Source organism: Alexandromys fortis, unplaced genomic scaffold (genome assembly GCF_014885135.2).
Source record: "Alexandromys fortis isolate MF-2015 unplaced genomic scaffold, M_Fortis_MF-2015_v1.1 scaffold_146, whole genome shotgun sequence".
NCBI lineage: Eukaryota > Metazoa > Chordata > Mammalia > Rodentia > Cricetidae > Alexandromys > Alexandromys fortis.
In genome coordinates this window covers 2,218,007-2,242,561 of record NW_026068042.1, presented here as the reverse complement: position 1 = coordinate 2,242,561, position 24,555 = coordinate 2,218,007, and the positions used below count along the sequence as shown (strand labels likewise).

General features: G+C 43.5%; 1 pseudogene; it reads right to left on the bottom strand.

Annotated features, from left to right (window-relative positions):
• The window catches only part of LOC126515915 (60S ribosomal protein L29-like), a 124,444-nt pseudogene that overhangs the window by 1,043 nt on the left and 98,846 nt on the right, over positions 1-24,555 (bottom strand).

The window sequence follows — 24,555 nt, the reverse complement described above, 5'->3', positions numbered from 1 at the left end:
ATGGTAATAACCCGGTCAGACAAAGCTCTGTTGTCCAGCTAAAGTGAGGGCTATTGGTCAAGCCTCCTATACACAGCTTCTGCAAGGGGCCTTGTGGAGTTGGCATTTTCTTTGGGCAGTCAACCAGCTTCCAAATAAAGTCACAGCGGCTTATTATTAATTATGAATTCTCGGCCAGAGCTTAGGCTTGTCCCAGTAGCTCTTTTAACTTAATTTAACCTGTTTCTATTCATCTACATTTTTGCCTCAGGATTTTTAGCTTTCTTTCATTCTGTATATGCTACTTTCCTGCTTCCTCTGTGTTTGTCTGTCTGGCCCCTGATGTCTGCTTGGCATCTCCTTTACTTTCTTCTTCTTTTTGAGCCTAAATTCCTCCTCCTACTTACTGTTCCTGCCCAGAAGCCCAACCTATACCTTCTCCCTCGCTATTGGCTATTCCCCCTTTTTATTAGACCAATTGGATTCCTTAGGCAGGCAAGGTAAAATGACAACACACCTTTACATAATTAAATAGACACAACCCATCTTTACATTGTTAAGCAAATAATCCACAACAGCCTTATTCTTGACCACTGAGTCATCAAGGGCAGAGTGGAACATCTCCTAAGATGGAAGTATTTCTCTGATGAGGACCACACAAGGGAGCCAGAGAGAGCACAGATTTACCAAGCTCACTGCTGAGTTCGTAGGGCTGCAGAGAGAGCAATAGTAGAGAGAGGCTAAAGGAACCTGTTTCTGATCCTTAAAAAAAAAATTGATGGTGAGGGAGAGAAGAACAAAAAAGAGAGGAATAAAAAGAAAAGCCATGAGGCTACTCCAGGGTTTGGAGCATGAGGTTCCTGAAGCTACAACCCCAGTTAAGAGGTCATGCTCCTGATGGCATGGACAAATACGCACGAGGCTGACATGCTGCCTGCCAAGGAAGCCAATGTCAAGTGCCCGCCAGATTGTCATATCTTCTCCGAGGACAAGCTAATGAAGTTCTCCTACCCTTCAGAGGATGATGTCAAGAAAGATGACAAGAATTATCTCTCCTGGTCGCCCGGTCCTGCCACTTCTGCCTGTGGTGTCTTTTACTCAGCATCAAGATGCCTTGAGACGGCCTTTCAAGAGCTGGTATAGTCTGCACGCCTGCGGTCGCTCCAAGTGCTTTACACACTTGTCCTGTGGAGGGCCCAGGGCAAATGTTCCCAGATACATGCTCTGTACCTTTCCGAGAAAGGCAAAGGGCACTCTAGGAAGGACAGAATCTACAGAACTGAGCGTGTGGACAAGCACAGACTCTTACACGGCACCTTCACACTTTTCCACGTATGTGATTTTGGCTGCCACTGTTATATTCTTTGGGAATGGGAAGAATAAGATGATAAATGAATGGATAGATAGGATTGTTTGGGTGAAAATATAGAAGCAGATCGGGGAAATGCTAAAATCATGGAAAGAACAGCTAATTTATAGCCTTGGTTTGAATATTTTACCATTTTAAAAATTTCCATTGGCCCTATGTCTTAGTCACTATTCAGTTCCTATGAAGAGACACCATGACCAAGGCTACTCATAAAATAAAGCATTTCATTGGGAGCTTGCATACAGTTTCAGAGGGTTAGTCCATCATCATCACGGTGGGAAGCATGCAGCAGACAAGCAGACAAGATGCTGGGGAAGTAACTGTGGGCTACATTTTGATTTGCAGGCTGATGGGGAGGCAGAGAGAGGGACACTGGGCCTGGTGTGGGCTCTTTGAAACCTCCAAGTCCACATCTCAATGACACACTTCCTCCAACAAGGCCATACCCCTTATCCTTGTAATCCTTCCAGACAGTTTCCTTTCAAGTGACTAAGAGTTCAAAATATATGGACCTAGGGGAGCTATTTTCTTCAAATCACAAGCCTCAGTCCTTAGCCTCTGTCTTATTTGAGACAGGGTCTCTCATTTGCCACTGTGTGTGCCAGGCTAGCCATTAGCTTGCAGGGACTCTCCTGTCTGTGTCCTATGTCACCACAGGTGCAGAGGTCACAGACATGTGCTACTGTGTAGATCTTGATCCTTGCACAGCAAACCTACCAGGGGTGAGGCCAGCCCTGTGTGGACAGCTCCAAAGCTGTGAATGTCTGACAGCTACCAGCCAAGGTGCCCACCCCTCCCCTCACAAACTCAGAGCTGCCCTCAGAGGAAGAAGCCCATGCTTGAGCTACCAGGTTGCCACGTTGAAGACGGAGAAGGATGAGAGAGGAAGCTGGACACCGGAGAGCTGGCACAGGCTTTGTGTCCAGAGACGCTCACTCTTGAAGCTAAAGAAAGAATTATGAAGTCATATATGAGGCTAGTTTGTACACCCAAGCCACAGGCTAGAGTCCTGTGGGAGGTGCCGAGTGGGACATGGGAGACAGAGGAACAGAGCCCATGCTCTTGGGGTAGACTCTTTCCCCTCAGGTTTTGTTTTATCTGTTTGTTTGTTTGTGTCTGAACTTTGAGCTCTGAAACCACAAATGATGTGGTTCTGTCATTAGTGGAACAAATTTTGGTTCAAGGGTTAAGTGACTTCAGGCTTCAGTAGAAGACTAACTTTTATATTCGGGTAGCGGTTCACTTGAAAACACAAAACAAAGGAAAAACCGAAGGATTTACATTGCTGCAAGTAACCCCGGAGGGTCCTGTGGCGGGTGGGGGACCATGTGGGAAACAGAATATACCCTGCAGAGAGAACTTGGGGAGTATGAAGTTTTATTTCGGAAGATGGCATTGGGAAGGTTTGGGAGGTTAGAGGCTCAGAAGTGAGAGATACAGAGAGAGGGAAGGAGGGAGGAAGAATGAGAGAGAAGAGGAGGGGGAAGGCAGAGAACAACCTCTTCAGAAGAATGGCAGGAAGAGAGAGAGAGAGAGAGAGAGAGAGAGAGAGAGAGAGAGAGAGAGAGAGAGAGATTCATTAAAATTAAATGAGTACAGGCTACATTGCAGGTTGTCTCTTAAAGGGACAGGGTACTGACAGGGAAGGCCAGCAAAATCATAACAAAAACATCTTAGCTGATCCCCAAAATGTCCATTATGAATCATGGGATTCATTGCTTCTCCTCTCTCTCTCTCTCTCTCTCTCTCTCTCTCTCTCTCTCTCTCTCTCTCTGTGTGTGTGTGTGTGTGTGTGTGTGTAGGCCCACATATGCCACAGCACATGTGTGGAGGTCAGAGGAAAACCTCAAGCGTTAGTCCTCACCCTCTCTCTGTCTGATCTGAGACTGGGTCTCTCATTTGCCACTGTGTGTGGCAGGCTGGTCGTTAGCTTACAGGGATTCTCCTGTCTCTGGTTCCCACCTCACCATGGGTGTAGCGGTGGCAGACACGTGCTATGTGTCCCGCTTTACATGGGTTCAAACTCAGGTCTTCACCCTTGCACAACAAACACTTTACCTTCTGTGCCACCTCCCTGGCCCTGGGATCTATCAACTGTCAATATCATCCAAATCCCCACCTAGAGCTGTATCATAAACTTTTGGGGGGGGCATGTATTAGATGTCTACGAAATACTGTCTAAATGTAAACTTGTACCACACTGCTAGCTTTGTCTTAGGCTATATTGATTTTTTCTTTAAAATAGCTAGACCCAATTACATGATATATTTGAAAGAAATATCTATTTGAACCTAACAGTGACTATAGATCAATAAAAGAAAAAAATTAAGCTAGACCAAGTACTGATCCTCCAGTAAAGATGTTCTCAAAGAACAAGCTATAAAATCCTAAAGGGAAGACACCAGTCTGACACGATCAATTTGCAAATGATTCTGTGTTACCTTGAATTCCACAAGAATAGAGCTTTACCCCAAGAGCAAGATCTTGTGTTTGTACTCCCGTGGGTCCTTTTGGAAGCCGTCCTTCCTTTTATACTAGAAATAAGAACATATGTTCAAAATAATCCCCGTGTGGATGCTTGATAGGAACAGCTAACCAGCATGCTTGCATGACACACGCTGCAAACACGTGGACCAACTTGAAGGCAACTTGAAGGGAAAAATAGCTTCAGAGGGAATTTGGCAAAAGGAAAGGTTGTGTTTTTTGATTTTCGTTCTACACTGAACAGACAACTCATTTGCCTTGAAAATGAGCCAGCTCATCACTACCTCACCCGCAACATTGATGCAAAGTCCTGTTGTGACCCACTTTGGCGAGAGGAGGGAACAAGACCTCGGTCTTCCTTTATGTGCCCTGTGGTCTGTCAGCGCACCAGTCAAATCAGATTACGAATAATACAGGCAGGTTGAAGCAAATGGGTGGGTGTAGCCGGTGAGCATCTGTCCTGCTTTGCTTTCTATTGTCGGGACACCAACACTCTAACAGGAAAACAGCTCCGGAGGAAAGGGCTTACTTTGTTTTACATTTCTCTGTCAGTCCATCACTGGGGGAAGCTGGGCAGAAACACAAGGCAGGACTGAAGCAAAAACCACTAGGAGTGCTGCTTACTGGCTTGCTCATCATAGCTCGCTCTGTTTGCTGTTTTATACAACTCAGGACCACCTTTCCAGGAATGGCACCACCCACAGTGGGTTGGACCCGCCCACATCCATCACTAATTAAGAAAATACCCTACAGGTTTGCCAGCTGCCTGATCCTCTGGAGACATTTTCTTAATTGAGGTTCCCCCCTCTCAAGTGACTCCAGCTTATGACAAGTTGACGAAAACAAAACAAAAGCTAACCAATACACTTTCTAAGAGTGTGATGCTTAATTCTGTATCTTTGTGGGCACCAATGGGCATCATCCAATCCACTGTCAATTTAAGTAAAGCAAAAGGCAGGGGGAGCAGGAAGTGACCAATCTGCCTCCTCCTTGCCTGAGCCAAGACATTGGTCCTCAACTGGGAGTACACCCTCAGCTCCCCTGCTTCTCCGGGTCTTTGGTTTGAACTTTAAATCTCATCACTGCCTATTCTGGGTCTCCAGCTTGTAGGCAGCAGACCGCGGACCTTCTCAGCCCCCACAAAAGCACAAACTGATCCCAATAACACATCCCCACAGTACTTATACAAAATAGTATTATATCTGTCTCTTGAGAACCTTCACTAGTATGGTCAAGATTGACCTAAGATTTGGGGTTTGAGGTTCTAGAAGTTGGAGAGTTTCCTCTCACTGGACATGCCTAGGCTTGATGAACTTCTCAACACTTACAGGGAACCTGGGCCAGGAAAGTCTAAAGATATTATAAAATAATTGCCCCTCTCTGGATTTAAGAGAGGGGTTCTAAATTGGATTCACTCAAAATGGTTATGTTACATTACTTTCTTAAGGAATCTGTGGCTCTCCAGGAACCAGTGACTATCATAGAATGGAATGTATTCATCTACCATCATCCAACCATGTGGGAAACCTACTGTTTTGTTTTGTTTACCCACTCAACGCATGTTTACTACAGGCTTGCTGCCTTCCAGGTGTTGTGGTTGGTTCTGCAACACGGGGCTACTCTCGTGGAGATGAATAGAATGCATGAATAGGGTACATGATATGCTTATGGGTTACAAATAAACAAGGCAGAGTGATGGGACAGTCAGGGATTAAAAGGCTCTTTGGGGTCAAGAGTAGGCCTCCTTGAAGAGGTGACCTTGGAGCTGAGGAGTGACATGTGGGTCTCCAGAGGTCAGATGCCAGGAAAGGAAGAGCGAGCTCAGTGCTCCAAGGTGAGAACAAGATGCAGGCATTGGTAGGAATGCCAGAATGACCACAGGGCCAAAAGGTAAGACGGGACCTGAGGGGAACAAAGCCACATCTGGGGGAGCTTGTAGGCCCCATGAGAAGTTATTTTTTATTACGGGAAACAAAGACAAGAGTCTAAGCAGCGATCACCATCAGACGCTCCACTTGGGGTTTCCTGTGGGACCATATGAGGATACCTTGAACCTGAAAACAGAGAGGATGACACTGGAAATGGAGTAAGGGTTGGGGGTTACTGATGCTCAAGTACAGGGAAGGGAAAGGGGGTTCAGAAAGGGACTGGAAAAAGCAGGAGAGCCGCTGTCAATCTACAGATCTGAGTTCAGTCATCAGAGGTGACTGGGGAATGCTGTCAGAGAGTTGGGATGAAGCCCCATGATAGATGGCATGCTTAGAACATGTTCGGGGTATGAGGAGGAAGGATGGGTCAAGATGGAGGAAGGGATTCTATTTCCTTTTCAAGTCCTCCTCTTCCCCTTACTTCTTGGGACCCTGCAGAATCCTTACAACACCATTAGACAGTTTGAGGCAGGTTTGTCCAATCAGATTCTCACATCCTCTGGTAAGAAGGTGATAGGAGGAAGTCAGAAACTGTCCTCAACAAAACCAAAACCTACCAAATCAATGCAATGTAAGAATCAAGCGGCCACAGCAAACCACACTGGCACTGGGCATAAGACTAAGCTTGTTTCTATTATTAAGCAATGGTGGAAGAAAAATCTCCCACAGTCCCCTGCGTTTTCAGTGTGGGTCTTGCCTATGGAGGAGCTTTCAGACTCCAGCTTTACTTGCCTTGTTATTTGTCAAAGTTGAATTAAGCCTGTGACACCTTGGTTCCGCCTCTATATAACAGTATCATGTTAATAATGATCAATGGGGAAGAGAAATTGCTGCAGAGGTTGCAGTGCTGAGCCCTGCACCTGTTATACTCCCAAATTGAAACTGGGAAGTTGGGAAGCCTATGAATTTTAAAACCCAAGTAAAACTAGGGTCTTGCACAATGTAACACAGAGGAGTTCCCCACAGATGACTCAAGTGAGAGACAGGATCTTATTTCCTTGCAAATAGGGAAAGGGGCCCTTTTATTGTGGTTAGGTTATTCCTTTAAAATTACCTCACATCTTGTAGAGCCATTATGGTATAGACTCCACTGTGAGCCTCAGGAGATAAGGTGACCAGTAGAACTCAACACTAGAGTTATATTTGCATATCAGTCTTGGAGAACTTAGAGGAGCTTTGTGTCCTTTGGGGACCTAGTTTGCAAGTGTTCCTGGCATTTGTTTGCTGAGGAGTGGAGCAGAGGGGATAGGCAAGTACAGCCTAGGGCTTTCTGCGGAGCCCCCTAGAATCACACTACATAGTACAGCTTTGCCCTACAACATGTCCCGGATCATTTATGGGTTATAAGATGAAGAGCCAACTACAGATGACCCTGATCTTTCTGTCTCTCTCGAACCACTGCCTCCTTTTGTCTGAAAACTCTTCCATCTAGGAGACTCCAGCTCTGAGTGACACCCTCACCCAGCCCCAAAGGAGAACACAGACCTAGTCAGGGAAATTGGTCTCCACAGCTTGTTGAGTGAGGATGACACCATGTGTTTGAGGAACCACTAAGCTAACAGGCATGGCTGTCTTCTTACTCATCACGTAGAGAAGCCAGTCTGTGCAGTGGGAGAATCCTGGCAATGTTTTTTAAGCCTCTGCCTAAGCTAGACCGAAAATCTTTCACTCTAAGTCTGGCGAGTTAAGAAAGCTAATAAATAACATTTGTTCTCAGGCAATTTGAGTTGCTTCCTTCTCTTCCTAGCAAAAAATGCAAGCCTGGTGTCGTACTTTGAACTGGTCCCTGAAGGCTATGAGACACTGACAGGTACTCTTGGGTGCAATTCAGGAGGTCCTTGAAGATTTGCTCTTTGCCAAGTTTGTGCTTAGCATCAGACTGATGCTTGATGGCCTCTATTGGGGAACTGCTTCCAGGGGTCCCCTGGGCCTGGTGCTGAAAGCCAGCCATCAGGAAGCCGGAAGCTGAATTCTAAAATAACAAAGAAAAGACTCTGGGGGTGCACTGGCATCCTCCAGCTCACACAAGGAGTCCGCCAATCTCTGTGGTTCCAGGAAAATAAAGCGCTAAGATGGTTCATCGATCGGATACCAAGAGTGTACAGCATAAGCCCCCAGCAGCAAGCACGACCCTACAGTTTTCACCAGCCTGGGAGAGAACCCCAGGCATCCGCAGCGAGTGCTGTCGTCCCTGGGAAGCTGAATAAAGCGTGGCCTCGATGTGCTAGCAAATCAGATTCTGCTGTCCAGGAAGCTGGGCTCGGGGCCCATGTGTGGCGTGTGTTAAGTATATGACTTTGGGGAAGCAGCTGTTCCAAAGCTCTACAGACCTGCTGTCTCTCCTGGAATTAGGTGTGTCAGCAATAATTATTATAATCAAGACACACACTTGAATTTGTTCGCTCTCTCCTGTTGGAATTGTCGTGCGGTCGCCCGCCTCACAGACACCGGCTCCTTGGGAGCATATGTTGCCGTATTCATAGCTCATCCCTTCTCTTTAACGCAGCCCCTGAAACTCAAATTACGCACATAATGAGTGGATGAAATTGAGCAGTGCATAGTAAAGTGCTTTCTAGCCTTCTGCCTGGAACGCTATTGTATAAAAACTACCAGGCATGAAACCAAAGCAGAAAAACCAAACACGGCAAGTCCTGAAAAGGGGCCAGATTCGGATTCATCTTGTCCCTTAGTGGGAAGTGTATTTCGGTGGCCCTAACTGGAGGAATAGCGGAGGTACAAAGTATGAGCAAACACTTCATTATAATAATAGCCTGGTTTCTGAATAGCCACTAGGAGCAGCTGCTAGAAGTGCTCCCTGTCATCACCTGGGAAGAGATTCCAGCCCAAATGCCTCTACTAGCCTGGAATTTGTCATCATTAAAAGAAAGTTCCAGTACACCAGGTTTAGATGACTCCACATGGGAGGTCTTACCCTCTCTGAGGAGGAGGGGGGGAGTGAAAGGAGGGAGAGAACAGTGGTTGGTATGTAAAATGAATAAAAAAAAACAGAATAAATAAAGAAAAAGAGGTCAATGTCTACCAGAGAACTTGAAGTTATTTAGACTCTCCATGTGCTTTTTACCAAAGAAAATGAGTCAGGATATTCCTCCACAAGTAAAGAAAAGAAAAGTTGAGCTGAGAAGATGTGGATGGACACTTGAATAAGTCACAGAGACCAGCGGTGGAGACAGGAAAGGCACACGTGGACCTATGAACAGCCCTGCCTAAAACTAAGCCTCACTTTCTCCATTCAGGAATCTCTCAGGCCTCCATATGTCCTCATAGAATGTCCAGGCACATTAGGTGATCTCACTTTCAAAACTTGATCATAACAAGAAGAAAGGCAGCGGGTAACAACCACACAGAGACTTTTATCCTCTGCAGGGAATAGACAGGAGCTACTGGGGAGAAAGGATCCTATGAAGTAGGTGATTACATTTTTAAGGAACACAAGTTTCAGCTACAGGAGAGAGTCCAGAGTCTATTCTGGGGTGTTTGGCCCTGATGAGGGAGTTCCCTACTCCAAAAGCAGAATGAGAACAGACAGAGAGGGCTGCAACCTCAGATGACTACAGAGGGGAGGAAGTTGGCAGGAAGAGGAAAGGAGAAGGGACAGGAAGGGGAGGTATGGGATGAACATGGTCAAAGGACATGATAGAATTGCATTGTCTTTGTGAAGAAAAAAAGGCAATGGAAAGCAGAAAGGCCAATTACCCCAATCTGATCAACGAACACTGTATATAGGTATTGAAGCCTCACCCTGTCATCCAGAAATACATACAATTTGTTGTCACTTAAAAAGAAAAAAACTGTACCTCTCTTAGAGCCAATAAGGTCCCATAGACACCCAAACATTACAAACATTGCCATTTCTCCTGGTTCCCTCCAGACCCTGCTGCTTACGCCACCACATACTGGAGTCATAGAGCATGTATGTGTGTGTTACTTGACTCAGGGCTTGGAGAAATCATCCTGACTCTGACCCTGAAGACTCATCCCTGTAAGTCTCTGCGGTGTTGGAAAGAAAGTGTTATATACATGTGACCAGAGGAGGAACGTGAGCATCAGTACTGACTCTGGAAACCTGAGAGCTAGTGAACAACCCGCCTGAGAAGACCTGCCTACTGGTGTGATAGAGACATGGGTGTTTATGGAAATAAGTAAATGCTTTATGATTGGATTTAAGGCCTGCTCCAAAAGAGGAAACTATACCTGGCATCGTTATTGTGGCCAAGAACCTGTGGATAGATAGGTCAGAGCCCTAAGGGAAAACCTACTAGTATTATTCTGCTAAACGAACACAGTATTAGACCAGCTCACAATAACATCAATGTACCCACAGATTACTGCATCTCCCAAGCCTCAGCAGAGAAACCTCCCCTTACAATAGATGGGAACTAACACAGGGACCCACAATCATCAACATGCAGTAAATAAGAAAATGCAGAGTGCTCAGCCCTAAATGGGATACACACATCACACCTGCTGTGGAACAATGGTCTTCTACCCTGTAAAGATTTGTCTCTTGTGTTGCTTTAATAAAATTCTGGTTGGCCACTAGCCAAGCAGGAAGTATAAGTGGGGCAACCAGAACAGGAGAATTCTGGGAAGAGGAAAGGCTGAGTTTGTAATCGTCACCCAGACACAGAGGAAGCAAGATGAGAATGCCTCGCTGATAAAAGGTACCAAGCCACATGGCTAACACAGATAAGAAATATTGGCAATTTAAGGGGTAAGTTAATAAGACGCCTGAGCTTACAGGCCAACCAGGTTATAATTAATGTAAGCCTCTGTGTGCTTCTTTGGGGCTGAACAGCTACAGGATAGGGCAGGACAGACACCCACTGTCAACAAACACCCCTCCCCAAGAGATCATCAAGGAAGAGGGAATGAAGCAAAATGTATGAGTCTGGACAATGGATGGCTAAAACAAAATAGATTTCCAGACACAGCAGGGCAGCTGTGCACATGAAGTTGGTGGCTTTGACAGCATGCAAAAGATCTCTACAAGTTTGACAAAAATTAAACCTAAAGTCCCACCTCAATCCCAGGAGCTACTGAAAATTGACAGCTGAAGGGAGATGGACAGCCCATTTCCTTAAAGGATGTTACCCCTGATCTGTTGCCAATGCTCCAGGGGATGGTTGACACCTAACAGTTTCAGGAAGCACAAATTGGACTCTATGTTACAACAAAAGCAGGACACAAAGTTGAGAGGGAAGGGAAGTTGAGGTGGATCTGGGGAAAACTGGATGGGGGTGGGGAGCACGATCAGAAATACACTGCATGAAATTCTCAATGAAGTAATAAAAATAAGATTTTTAAAAAGGAAAATATACTTGGAATAATTACACAAAATACAGCCTTTAAAAGTGCCTAATGATGCTCGGGGGGAAAGTATTTGAATAGCAATCATGACACCATTTACTTGTAATAGTCGATTTAAGAATTAATTCCTAGATATTTTCCTCTATGAAACAAAGAAATCTGGAGGAAGGGAGAATACAGTAAGTTGTAAGTAACATTCCATGCCTAATAAAAAACCAAGTCTTTACGTATCTTAATGTGTTGTTGAAGTGTCTTAATTTTACATGCCACGGTGTGCACTTCTGGGTAGCATGATTAATGCACATTAATCTAAAGTCTATTTACTTCATAAGCCTTCAAAAATGACAAAAAGCACAGGCCATATTTGTGATATTTTCTGTTAATGTGTCTGAGGTTAGCTCTAACAATGACACAATATGACCAGTAATAATGACACAGTGTTCCTTTTTCTCAGAATGGTGTCTTCATTTTAGGTGTTGAGAGCTTTGCCATGCCCTTCTGGGAAAAGAGAACTAAACAGCACAGCATGACCCTCTGCCTTAGTAAAAAACAGTCCATCCCTGAAGATGTGGCAGGAACACGTTTTCCATGGTCATCAGCTTACTCAATGACTTTCTAGTCACAAGGATTCCAACTGAAGGTCTGTAGGATGGGTCAGTGAATAAGGGTGTTTGCTGCCAAGCTGAATTACCTGAGTGTGATCCCTGGAACCCACGATAGAAAGAGGGAATTCCTGCAAGTTGTCCTTTGACCTCTACACATGCTACGTGCTCACACACATGCACAAGCATGCACGCACGCACTCACACACACACACACTTTTTAAAATAAGAATTCCAAGTGAGATGCAATATTACCTACCTATCTTCAGAACTCAGCAGTTACACAATAGTATGGTGACCATGTTATATAAGAAATTGGCTCCAGGGAGGAATGCATTGACCTGTAGGAAGAACATTGCAAGTCTGCTGCTTTAAAAATAACCAATGGGGAAAAAAATCCTTCTCAAAATAATTGTGGGACCAGTGAGGTGGATCAGTAGGTGAAGGCACTTGCCAGCAAGGCTGATGGCCTGAGCTTAGTCCCTGAGACCCACAGAGTGAAAAAGGAGAACCAATTCCTTCAAGTAATCCTCTGACCTCTATACACACAGCATGGTTTGTGTGTGTTCACTCATGCATTCTCTCTCTCTCTCTTTCTCTCTCTCTCTCTCTCTCTCTCATTAAATGTAAAAAAAAAATAGTTGTAATGCCTATCCAAATTATTGATCTCAGTAAAGGCTTTTTTTTTTCTTCATTGATTTGCTCGAGCTTCCCCTCATCCCAGTCTGTATTGTATTTCATGACTGTAGGATTGTATTGAATGCTCAACAGAAGCAAACCTCAAAAAAAGATGGCTGCCTTTGATGTCTTCCTGCTCATATAATGCTATTCTCATGGCACACATGGAGGCAAGGAAAAAATATGGATTTTTCTTAGCTCAAAGAATGAGCTCTGAAACTGTCTTCCAGACACAACAGGACTAGAACACATGTGAATTGAGAGAGGCAGGGGCAGTGTGCCCCGAGCCTGGACAGACAGAGCCCCAGCATGGAGAGAGGGAAGTGGATGCAGGCTCCCACCCCAACCAAGAGTCTATTACCAATTGACACCCTCTGGACAACAGGCAATCCATATTCTCCAGTGGAGTCTCGCTGGATATATTAACTACACCTCAGGGCAAGCCCCATTCCAAGGAGTAGTGCGCCAACACAAAATGAACTCAGCTATATTTTTGTAGACATTTTGTCTTATTGGTCTTTTGCTTATTCATTTTAACATTTATTTTTATGTGTTGGGTGTTGTGTGAGGGTCTGCTTGTCACCCCGGCCATCCAGCAAGCTTAGCCCCGAAATAATCACACAGAAACTGTATTAATTAAAACACTGCTTGGCCCTTAGCTCTAGCCTCCTATTAGCTAACTCTCACATCTTGATTTAACCCATTTCTATTAAATCTGTGTTCACCATGAGGTTGTGGCTTACCGGGAAAGATTTAGCATGTCTGACCTGGCATCTCCATGGAGGATCTCTCCAACCCTGCTTCCTTTTTCCCAGAGTTCAGTTCTGTCTTCTCCACCTACCTAAGTTCTGCCCTATCAGGCCAAGCAGTTTCTTTATTGATTAACCAATGAAAGCAACACATAAACAAAAGGACCTCCTACACCAGTTGGGGGTATGTTTCTTGTGTTGTTGTTTTGGTTTGGCTTTGCTTTTCTTTGCTTTAAAGAGAGTGAGCGAGAAGTACAAAGTTGGGGGGGGTAGGGAGATGTGGAGGATCTTGGAGGAACTGGGAAATGGGGGAAACATAACCAAAATGTATTCTGTGAAAATTTTTTCAATTAAAAAAATGCTTAAGGATAAATAAATAAAAATAAGGGGCAATGCAGTGATATTTTGTTTGTGTTTTAACAAATAAAGCTTACCTGAAGATTAGGGTGCAGAGCTAAGCCACTAGAGTCCAGGCAATGGTGGCACACACCTTTAGTCTAGGACTCGGAGACAGATGCAAGTGGATCTCTGTTAGTTCAAGGCCACCCTGGGCTATACGAGATTGAATCTGTCAAAAGAAAAACAGAGCTCACAAAGGTGATCCCAGCACTTGGGAGTTACATGGCTTTAATCCCAGCAGTAGGGAGGTGGAAAGAGGAGTGATATGGCTGGGTGGAGAGAGGAATATAAGGTGGGAGGAAACAGGAGATGCAGTCTGAGGAGGCAGTCTGAGGACAGAATCACCCTTTTGGTCTGAGGATTCAGTAGAGGTAAAAGGTCTCACTAGTGGCTGGCTTCACTGCTTCTCTGATCTCTCAAATTTCACCCCCTAATATCTATCTCTGGGTTTTATTAAGACCTATTAAAATTCATGCTACAAGAATGTGCTTCATAATTCTTTTTTGGTAGAAGCTTGATTTAGTTTCTAAACAATATCTTTGGATTTATATTCAATAGTGCAAGCACACTTTAGTAACTAATGCCATTAGAGTTCAGGTTGTTAAAGCCATTGCTTATAGTCAAAGGCAAAGATAAGAGCTATAAGCAAAGCTATTAAACAAAATCCATAGAATCAGTAATATGAAACAAAATAATATTTCTCCATAAAAAGAGGCTCCTGATCTCCCAAGTTAATTTCAGGAAATATTTGGGCAAAGGAGACAACATAAGACATGTACAAGAAAAGCAGGGACCGTGAGAAAAGAAATTTGGAGAAGTGAAGCTGAATTTTCTGACTTAATTATAATCCTCAAGAAAATTAAAATGATGTGTTTGATTTAAACGTTTTTAAGTTGACCTAAATTGTGCATAGTACACATTCCTCCAATCCACAGCACTTTGATAGTTCAGAGGGGTTTTTTTTAATGTTGTTTTTGGTCAAAGACAATGATAATACTATAAAGGAAAGCCAGCAAACAAAGCTAACCTCACAATTTGAAATCAAGCCAGGGAATCAATGTCAACAATTAACAGCCAAGTCGTGTTAGGAGTTTTACCCCAGGTATAGAGCTATGCAAATATCACTTTACCTCCATGGTGTCCCCACACCACCGCAAATATAATAAAATCATACAGACTTGGTCTGCTGTAAGACAAACTCTTATCCGTCCACCTAGGCATACTGTGTGAAGCCCCTGTCCAAAACTCTCTCAAATGTCCAAGTCTCCAAAGACAAAAAATGTAAATGGAGGCTGCTCTTTTGTTTCCTGGCCACCCAGACCCAAAATAATCATACAGAAACTATATTAATTACAGCGCGGGTTGGCCAATAGCTTGGGCTTCTTATTTAGTAACTCTTACATCTTAAATTAGCCCATTTCTAGTAATCTGTGTATTGCCACATGACTGTGGTCTACCAGTAAGGTTCTGTCTAGCATCTGTCTTGTCTCCTTCAGTGGCTACATGACATCTCCTCAACACTGCCTATTTTTCTTCCTTCCTTCCTTCCTTCCTTCCTTCCTTCCTTCCTTCCCTCCCTCCCTCCCTCCCTCCCTCCCTCCCTCCCTCTCTCTCTCTCTCTCTCTCTCTCTCTCTCCTTGGAATTTCCACTTTGCTCTATTCTGTGCTGCCATAGGCCCAAAGCAGCTTCTCTATTAACCAACAGTAATAAAACATATTCACAGCATATAGAAGGGAGTCCACATCAAAAAGAGAAAATTGCCCACAACTGGAGAAACACTGGAGACATGAGAAACATGTGTAAGGTGGACTTCTGAGTGAGGTCCTAAATATGAAAAAAAAACTAGGTCAAATTATGGAAATCTGAGCAAAGATGAATCTTAGCTAGGCCCAAGGATGGCTCAGCACTTACTGCCCAAACCTGAGGATAAAGTTTGATTCCTAGAAATCACTGTGGAAGAAGAGAAGCGACTTCTGAGAGTTGCCGTGGAATACACATGCCACGTACAAGCAGGCAAATGATGACGATGGTGATGATGACCATGACAGTCATGATGATACATTTTAAAAGATGGACTAAGTTAATAGCACCAGCGTCAACTCATCAATTATTCAAAATACTGCAGAACAGCATGCAGTGTCAGAAGGGGAAAACACTCAGGCTGAGTTCATGGCCACTTCTCTGCTCCTTCCCAAACTTCCTACAACTCCTACACTTCTAGCAACAGGGGCTAGTGTTCGTCTTAACACTACAGTGGTCAGTGAGTGCTTCTGTTTCCTTCTCCTGATCTTAACTTTTTCTTTTCCATAGCAGCAAGCCTTTATTTACCTTTTCAGTCTGTGGGTAACTATGAGCATCCCCAGACTCTACTTTTGGATTTCATTCCTAGATCTTTTGCCCTAACTTGTTTTCTGATTCCAGGAAAGCTCTATGTTCTCCTTAGACAATTTCAAGCTACATTTGAGGTGCTATTTCCCCCCCCCCCAGGGTCATTTTCAATTTCCTTTTCCAGCTTTCCCATCCTTGTTTCGATACCTGGATTACTTGGTACCACAGACACAGTAAGCCCTATTTGTTTGCCCTTTAGCCTCCCCGCCCCACTCATTTCATCTTTCTCTTGCACTGGTTTCTCTGTGCTCCCAATAATCCCAAAAATATCATTTGCCATCTGTGTCCAGTCAGCAGGCTGACAATTTATAAGTCATCAATGGAAACTTCCTTTCTGTCACCCAGATGACCACCAAGCCCTGCCTACCAAGCCTTTCACTGTCTCTTGAGTCACGGGTTCATTTCCTTTGTAACACCAACATTCTCACATAACAAACCTGGCTTGTCTCCAGATGACTTCACTTCCCATGCACCCACCATTGCCCAATGTGTAGTTCCTAGAAATCTTTACCAGAATCATTTGGAAGTGGGTGACCTGTGGAAACTGCTTGGCTCCTCCTGTGGTGACTGAACCTGACCTGGGAGGAGAGGGGCTTGTTTGGAAACCTACATTTTAAGTGAACCATCTTTGAGATAATGCAAGCTACACTAAGTCTTGAGTGCTGGATAAGAAGCCCAGCAGTTCTCATTGCTGACTGCCAATCTCAAATACCAAAGCTTTTGTAAAACAATGACAGTTATGTATCTCATCTAGACGGTTGGATTTAATTGGCCAGAAAAAGAACCTAAGCAACGGGATCTTTTTATTTTAATTGCTCCTATCCTCTGTTTCTTTTAACACTCAAGTTCCAACAGGACCTGACCTGACACAGTACTGAGGCGCCATCGTTTCATGGGTCTGCAATATGCAAATTGGTGGCTTCTAAAGTCACTGTGCTCACCTGCTTCAAACCAAAGAAAGAACATGGGGTGAAGATTCCCCATCTTTACCCATTCAGCCTCAAAGTAACACTCGCTGCTTCCATTCATTGTCCAGCCAGGTACCAGGCTATGTTTACCGACTTAGTAACTTAACATGCCCTAGAGAGGACCACAGCTACAGCCATCTGGGTAAGATATAAGAATATAAGATAGTTATTGCTTATCCAGTCATGTATTGTCCCTTTTCATTTTTTAAGATAATTTACCCCAAAAAATGTTTTTTAAATTTTTAAAAAAGATAATTTACCCTAGTAATGTTATGTCAGAGTCTGGTGGATCTCATCTGGGTATGAACATTTCTCAAACAAAAACACAAACACAGTCAACTGGTTGGTGTCTAGCAGCACAAAATGGGGAAACAGCAATGATTTGTAATTAGTTGACTAGTAGAAAATTAAGTTCCCACACATCAGGATGGTTCTATCAGATAATGTCCAAGACTGGAAGATGTTTTGATTCCTATTGGGTATATTTTGAGTGTTCCAAGGTAAGTAATATAGGTCTTGGTTACTAGACCCATGGAATTGCCATTATGGAAAACAAGAATTTTGTGTCTGTAATTCTAAGTTTGCACCTCTACACATAGATTAACATTTTTGTATAAGAGGCTGGAGCGGGAGAGATTTCTATGGGCACCCACAAGTGCATTACACACACACACACACACACCACGCACAACTTAAAATAAATCTTTAAAAAGCATCTCATGTAGATTTATAGTATAGGGGAAAACATATTTATTATACTAAAGACTATCCTGAACTTCGAGAGCCTATTTATCTTCCGCCTGTGTCATGCAGACTTGGACCCTAAGGAATAATTGACAAGTCAGCTGTTTCTCAGGCTATGTAGTTTCTGTTGCTCAGATCCACTATAATCTAATCAAATATTTAAAAATTTTAAGAATTTGCTAAAAGTAAGTCTTCTTTAGGACATTATCCTGTAATTTTTACATTCAAAATGGACCCCTTGTTACAGGTATAGGGGTCCCATTGACAGTCCCATGACAGCCTTCTGAATTGGGTCCTGAAACAGCAGATAGAACGTGAGACAGGGCTCAAGCCATAGAAATGTCTACTACTTGGGTGGTTTTGGTGAACCAAGGTAAGAGAAGTTTCTGTCCTGTGTATCTGTAGTTTACCTTCTCAGTTCCCTTTCTAAACTCTGTTCATGTTGGCATTCCCAGACACCTCAACATCAAATGACCCCGTCTGTCCTCTGGCTCCCCCTCTCCCTTTTGTCACCTTGCTTTACAGAGCACTGTCCAGGGTGACTCCAGAGAACTTTTGTTCTGAAAAAGTGTACACAGGGTGGAGTGGTTGGTAACAGCTAAATCAACAGGAAAGCTGCATCTCTGACTTCTCCTTGGAAGTCTAAGAGAATCAAGAGGAGCTTGAGTGGTCTGATGCTGCCCTTGGATGACATCGCTGCACAGGGTTAGGATGTCTGACACAGTTTGGTAACCTAGAACACTGATTCTTCCAATGCCCCCTTTCAAAAGTATCCCCAGTGATATTATGCATAGACTTTTTATGCTATTTTGTCCTTTTAAGATTGAAGGGCTGATTGTTATAGCTAAAGATCCAAAAGGCTGTTTGCATTTCTAGCTTATTTACTTTTTAAGATAATCATTCGACATGAGAGATCATTGAATCTGGCACTTTCCCACTTCAGTCTATTTATTCATGATGAGATTCTCCACTTCAGGTCTAAACCTGTAAAAGGAGACTACTTTTCCATTTCCAGCTGCCCAGACCCAAATAAATCACACAGAAATGGCATCAATTACAACACTGATTGGTTGATAGCTTAGGCATAGTCCTAGCTAGCTCTTACATCTTAAATGAGCCCATTTCTGTTAATCTATGTACCACTACGCAACTGTGGCCTACCAGCAAGGTTTCAGCATCCTTCTCCTTCGGCAGCTACATGGTATCTCTCTGACTCCACCTACTGTCTCTCTATATCTCTTCCAGCTTGGTTATATTCTGACCTGCCATAGGCCAAAGAAGTTTATTTATTAACTAATGGTAATAAAACATATTCATAGCAGCATACAGATGGGGATCCTACATCATCTCCCCTTTTCTGTCTAAATAAAAAGGAAGGTTTTAACTTTAACATAGTAAACTACATATAACAAAGCAGGTATCAAGCAAGATTTACAGTTATAATATTTAGTCTATTTGTGTCTGAAAAAATTTTTTTAAATACTTTATCATCTATTTTATCTTTGTGAGTCTAAAGTTTTATAGCTAATTTATCTTTTATTATAACTATGGAAAACTGTAACTGTCTTCAACTCCATCAAAGACCCCAGAAGGACATAATATTAACTAAGTAAATAGGAAGTGCATTGTAAGAAACTTTCAAAACTCTAGAATTGACAAGGACCTCTATCTCGCTGCCTGGACAGTCACCCAAAGTTCTTCTGTACCGTTGGGGCATCCATCTTCAGCCTTCAGGCCCATATAGTACCTGGCAGACTTTTCCATGAAGCAGGAAATTTGAAAGACTGTTTCCCCTATATTGACATTTTGCCAGTCACTTTCTTCTTTGTCCTTCAGAATGTCTGGCAGTTTCCTCTGTGAATCAGGAACCCTGAAGGACCATCCCATCTTTTGGAAAGTTTGGCAGTCACTTTTCTGTGAGTGGGTCCTGCGTGTCCAGTTTATATATCTTATCATCCAGCAGTCTAGGCAAGAGCAGTTTCTTGCTGAAATGGCTAACCTTGTCACGCTGAAGATTCTTCAGTGCTCTTAAACCTCTCTGAAGTAATCGGTGCTGCCAGAAGCAGACTTGTCTCACTGTTGAGAAAAACAAACCCTGAAGAAAGAATCCTTCACTTAGGAGTGAGAGGATGGAGCAGCAGAGAAGGAAGCCTCCTGACCGGGGAGGGAAGGGGCAGGGGAGTTCCAGTGACAGAAAAGGGAATGGCCTGGAGTTTTGTTTTTGCTTTGTTTTGTTTTTGAGAAAATAGAATAAAATTATACTCAGGATTTTGTCTTGTGAGAGTCAATGTTTCTCAATACTTTTCCGTTTTAAAGAAAAGTCATTAAAGCTAGAGAATTACCACTACTTCCCAACCGCCCCAGAGTCCTTCACATGTGCACTGACTTAGACATAACAACAGCTTACCCAAATGGGCAATGTTATTCTGAAGCATAATCATGTTCACCATTACAAAAGGAAGCACAAAAGCTATGTGGTGTGGAATTTTTTTTTTTGGAGGGGCCCATCACCCAGCTCCCAAGTAAATCACACACGGAGTTTATTCTTAGTTCTGAATGCCCGGTTTTATCTTGGCTTGTTTCTAGCCAGCTCTTCTAATCTTAAATTATCCCCACTACCTTTTGCCTCTGGGCTTTTATCTTTCTTACTTCTGTGTGTCTTATTTTCCTTCTTACTCCATGACTGGCTGGGTGACTGGCCCCTGGTTTCCTCCTCTCCTTGTTCTCTCATTCCTCTCTCTCCTCCAAGTCTTCTCCTTCTATTTATAGTCTCTGCCTGCCAGTCCTGCCTATCCTTGCTCTTGTCTTGCTACTGGCCGTTCAGCTCTTTATTAAACCATCAGGTGTTTTAGACAGGCACAGTAACGCAGCTTCACAGAGCTAAACAAATGCACCGTAAACAAAAGTCATGCACCTGAAAATAATATTTCCCAACAGTTATGACTATAGCTCAGCTCCCTGTAAGAAACTGTTCTTGGGGAAAGGAGAAATTCAACAACAGGAAAAAAAGTCATTCATTCAGCCACCAGGTAACTAATAGAGTGTGTGCTAAGCCTGTTTGTAGGGGCCAAGGTCTCACAGGCCTGTTCACCAGCATAACGTTCTTTGGAGGTACCAGGATCTAGTAGATGTGAAGTCCATCAGAAGGTATTTAGGTCATTGGTGGTGTGATTTTTTGTTTGTGTTTGTTTTTCAAGACAAGGTTTCCCTGTGTAGCTTTGGTGCCTGTCCTGGAACTAGCTCTTGTAGACCAAGCTGGCCTTGAACTTACAGAGATCTGCCTGCCTCTGCCTCCCAAGTGCTGGGATTAAATGCAGGCACCACTACTGCCCGGGTTGGTGGCATGATTTTGAAGGGACTAGTGGGACACCATGCCTTCCTAGTCCTATCTTTCATTTCTGGCCTTTTGGCCATGAGGGAAGTACTTCTGTTCCACCACACACTTGCCAGGGTGTGCTATGCCCAGTACACTGGAGGCCTACAGGAACATGTCTGCCTGATGACAAACTGAACCTTTAAAAGTGTGAGCCAATGGAAAGGAACCTTGTCTTTTTATGAACTGATTTATCTCAGGCATTTGTTGCTGTATCAGAAACCAGAATAACATGATGTACTAAACAAAGAAATCTCCAGCTGACTTCATAGAATGTCTCTATGGAGACTCTGAAGGACACCTCATGCTATTTGATCAGACCCCTTAATGTGAACAGGCACTGGCCTAGAGACCTCCACTGTGCATCAAGATTGCTTTCAATTGGATGAGAGATACATTTGGCTTACACCCATGCTGTTTTCTATGGACCACTTCCTCAAGCTTTCAATAAACTCAGGGAATCCAGGAAATTACAAAAACACATTAAACATCGCACACACATGCAAACACACACACACACAACCCCAAGCAATTGTAAAATCAAATCAGCCAGTACTAAGAATAAGCAGGTCAATATACAAATATCAGTCAAACAAATCAACACAGTTCAAAACTGCAACTAATTTAATATGTACACGTAGATCTAGCTTTTTAAAACAAATCCCATGCCTATAAATCAAAATATCTAGTGACCTTGTAGAACACAACAGAGATAATGATCTCACTTTAAATAAGTCCTAAGCTACAAATCACAGAATATCCAAACAAATGAAACATCTAAAGTTCATTAGGACAACTTAAAGATTGGTAAGGGGTAGGGGATAACAAATTCAGCAACAAGAACCAGCTGAAACAGGTTATAGCTGAAATCACTGTTAAGACAGACTTACCTGACAGTAAATACAAAGGACAGATAAAATGTGCCCTAGTAGACCAGTAAACACACAGCTGCTTCCCCATGAGCATCTTGGAACTGAGTCTGGTAGAATCTGTTAAAGGCTGACATAGGATGGCCATCCCTTGTAGTGAGGAGCTGCTGGCAGGCCTGCTTTTTGTCCCAACAGGCTCCCGCATGGCTAGCTTAGGCCCGGAAATAATAACACGGAAACTGTATTCTTTTAAACACTGCCTGGCCCATTAGCCCTAGCCTCTTCTTGGCTAACTCTCATACCTTGACTAACCCATTTCTAATAATCTGTGTAGCACCACAAGGTGGTGGCTTACTGGGAAAGATTCAGCATGTCTGACCTGGCGGCTGGCTCCATGGCATCTCTGACCCAGAGTGAAGAGGCATGGCGATTGCCTGACCCTTCTTCTTTCTCCCAGCATTCTGTTCTGTCTATTCCACCCACCCATGTTCTGACCTATCAGGCCAAGCAGTTTCTTTATTAACCAATGAAAGTATGACCCTCCTCCATCAATCCCTTGAAACCTGCAACTAAAATGAGTGAGTGAGAGACACACTGGACATGGGAGGCTTCACCCAGAAAGACCAGCAGGGCCCACAGAGTACAGGTAGCTGCTCAATTTCTACAGAGTTTTGGAGGCAAGGCAGGAATGAGTGGACAGCAATCTTAGAAACGGGCTTTGTGCTGGTTCCAAGCCCTGGGGCTTAGGAGCACACTCAGTGGAGTAAGCCCACTGTTAACTGACCGACTCTCCATAGCACCATTTGGTAGCTTTCGGAGATGGGCTCACTGAAGCACAGTGTTGGCTCCTTTAGAGCCAGTTCCAGTGTCAACGTGACCATGGCTATGAAATTTCTCATTCTCTACCTCTTGATTTAGAAAAAAGGAATTAAAGGTAAAATAGCATTGCTGAAGTGTGCTTATATATGCTAATCTGCCCACTGCTTGCCTCTGTGGCTGGCTGCTGTTTTCAAAGGAGATGAAGCAGCCCTAGCTGGGCTTGCTTCCCACAGACCCACGACCCTGGCTTTACTGCTTCTCAGAGTCTCCAGATTGATTGACAACTCTGTTCTGCCACGAGCAACTAGTGATGAAATCAGTGGCTTGTTCTCTAGATCAATTCCTTTGTTTCCCTTTTTAAAGGGTTTCTTTAATTGTATTTATTGTGTGTAGAAAAAGACACAAATACCTGAAAATGCACAGGACTTATTTGGCATTGTATTAAGATGTCTATGTGTGTGATCATTAAATTGTTTCTTGACTGTTTTTGTTCTTTTTAATTTCATTGTGTGTTTTGGCATCCCAAAGTTATTCTGACATCAAAAAAAAATGAGTATTCTCTCTTATTCCATTTCGGCACAGTTATGTAAGACTACTGTTTTACTCTTTTTCATTTTTTTCTTTTCTTTTTGAGATTGTAATATAATAACATCATTTCTCCCTCTCCTCTCTCAAAAGCCTCCCACTGCTGCAGGAATCTTTCTGGAACAAGCACTCCGACACCAAGGAGAGTGAGTGGGAGGAAGGAGGCGTCACCAGTGGGCCGAAGCCCCCTGGAAAGGAAAGCTCCCGAAAGGCCTCAGTGTCGGGTCCGTTGGCATTCTCATTTTATGCTCTAAAACCATGAGGCGGGGGTGGGCAAGCAAGCAAGGTTTGCAGCCACGCATGTGGCAGCCAGCAGGTTGTTAAGGGCAACAACCCATTGTTTCAGCTGTTTCTCCAGGTCACTTTGTTCCAGGGAGCCAGTGAAGTCACGGTTGGTAAACAGGCAGAACAAGCGGTGCTTTAAGTAAAACACTAACTAGATCCGTGAACCAGCATCTAACAGCCGGTCTTGTTGGCCTTGTTCTACACCTCATTCCCTCCTCTTCGCCTCTGCCCTGTGAATCTGTCTTACAGGAACGGGCTCAGGCCCTGGTGGTCCACCACTGTGTTGTGCTGGACTGGCTCTCGCTTGTGTCTCTAACCTTAATCCCTTCTAATAAGTTTTTGGCATTTCTCATACTGTTACCTACCATTTGGCATAAAAACAACATTGCTCTTTTATAACCACTTGTTTGTCTTTCCTTTTAGTGATAATCAAGTCATCCTCTGGGATTTTGGAGGACACTGCTGACAATGAGTCTATGTGGTTCTGAAGCACGGCTCTGCTCTCTTGAACAGCACTTAAGTTTTTCTTGATTTGAGTGGTGAGCTGGCTGTGCTGAACTTGTTGGATGCCTATCAGGGGCCCTGGAGGCCGTGGACCCTATCAGAGCCATTCCTTGGATATTAAAATGATCTGTTCCCTGGCAACCAAACACTATGAATAAGCTATAAACACAATGATGTGAACTTTATGGTACAAATGCCAAGAGAATCTGGGAGGAAAGGACAGGTGATGCACTGAAGAAATGGGGAATTTTCTCAGATTTGAGGATGCTCTAAGGACCAGCCCGAAGCTATGCAGAAGTCAGGCAGGCAAGTGAAGCTCACAAAGGTGGCAACATTCTACCTTCTACCCTTGCCGGTATTTTAGGAAAATCCGTTCTTTGGTAAATGTTTACTATATTTATACAGCTAGGACATTCTAATATGTAATATTAGAGTCCACATAGCATTTCCTTTTTTTTTTTTTTTTTTTTTTTTTTTTTTTTTTTTTTTTTTTTTTTTTTTTT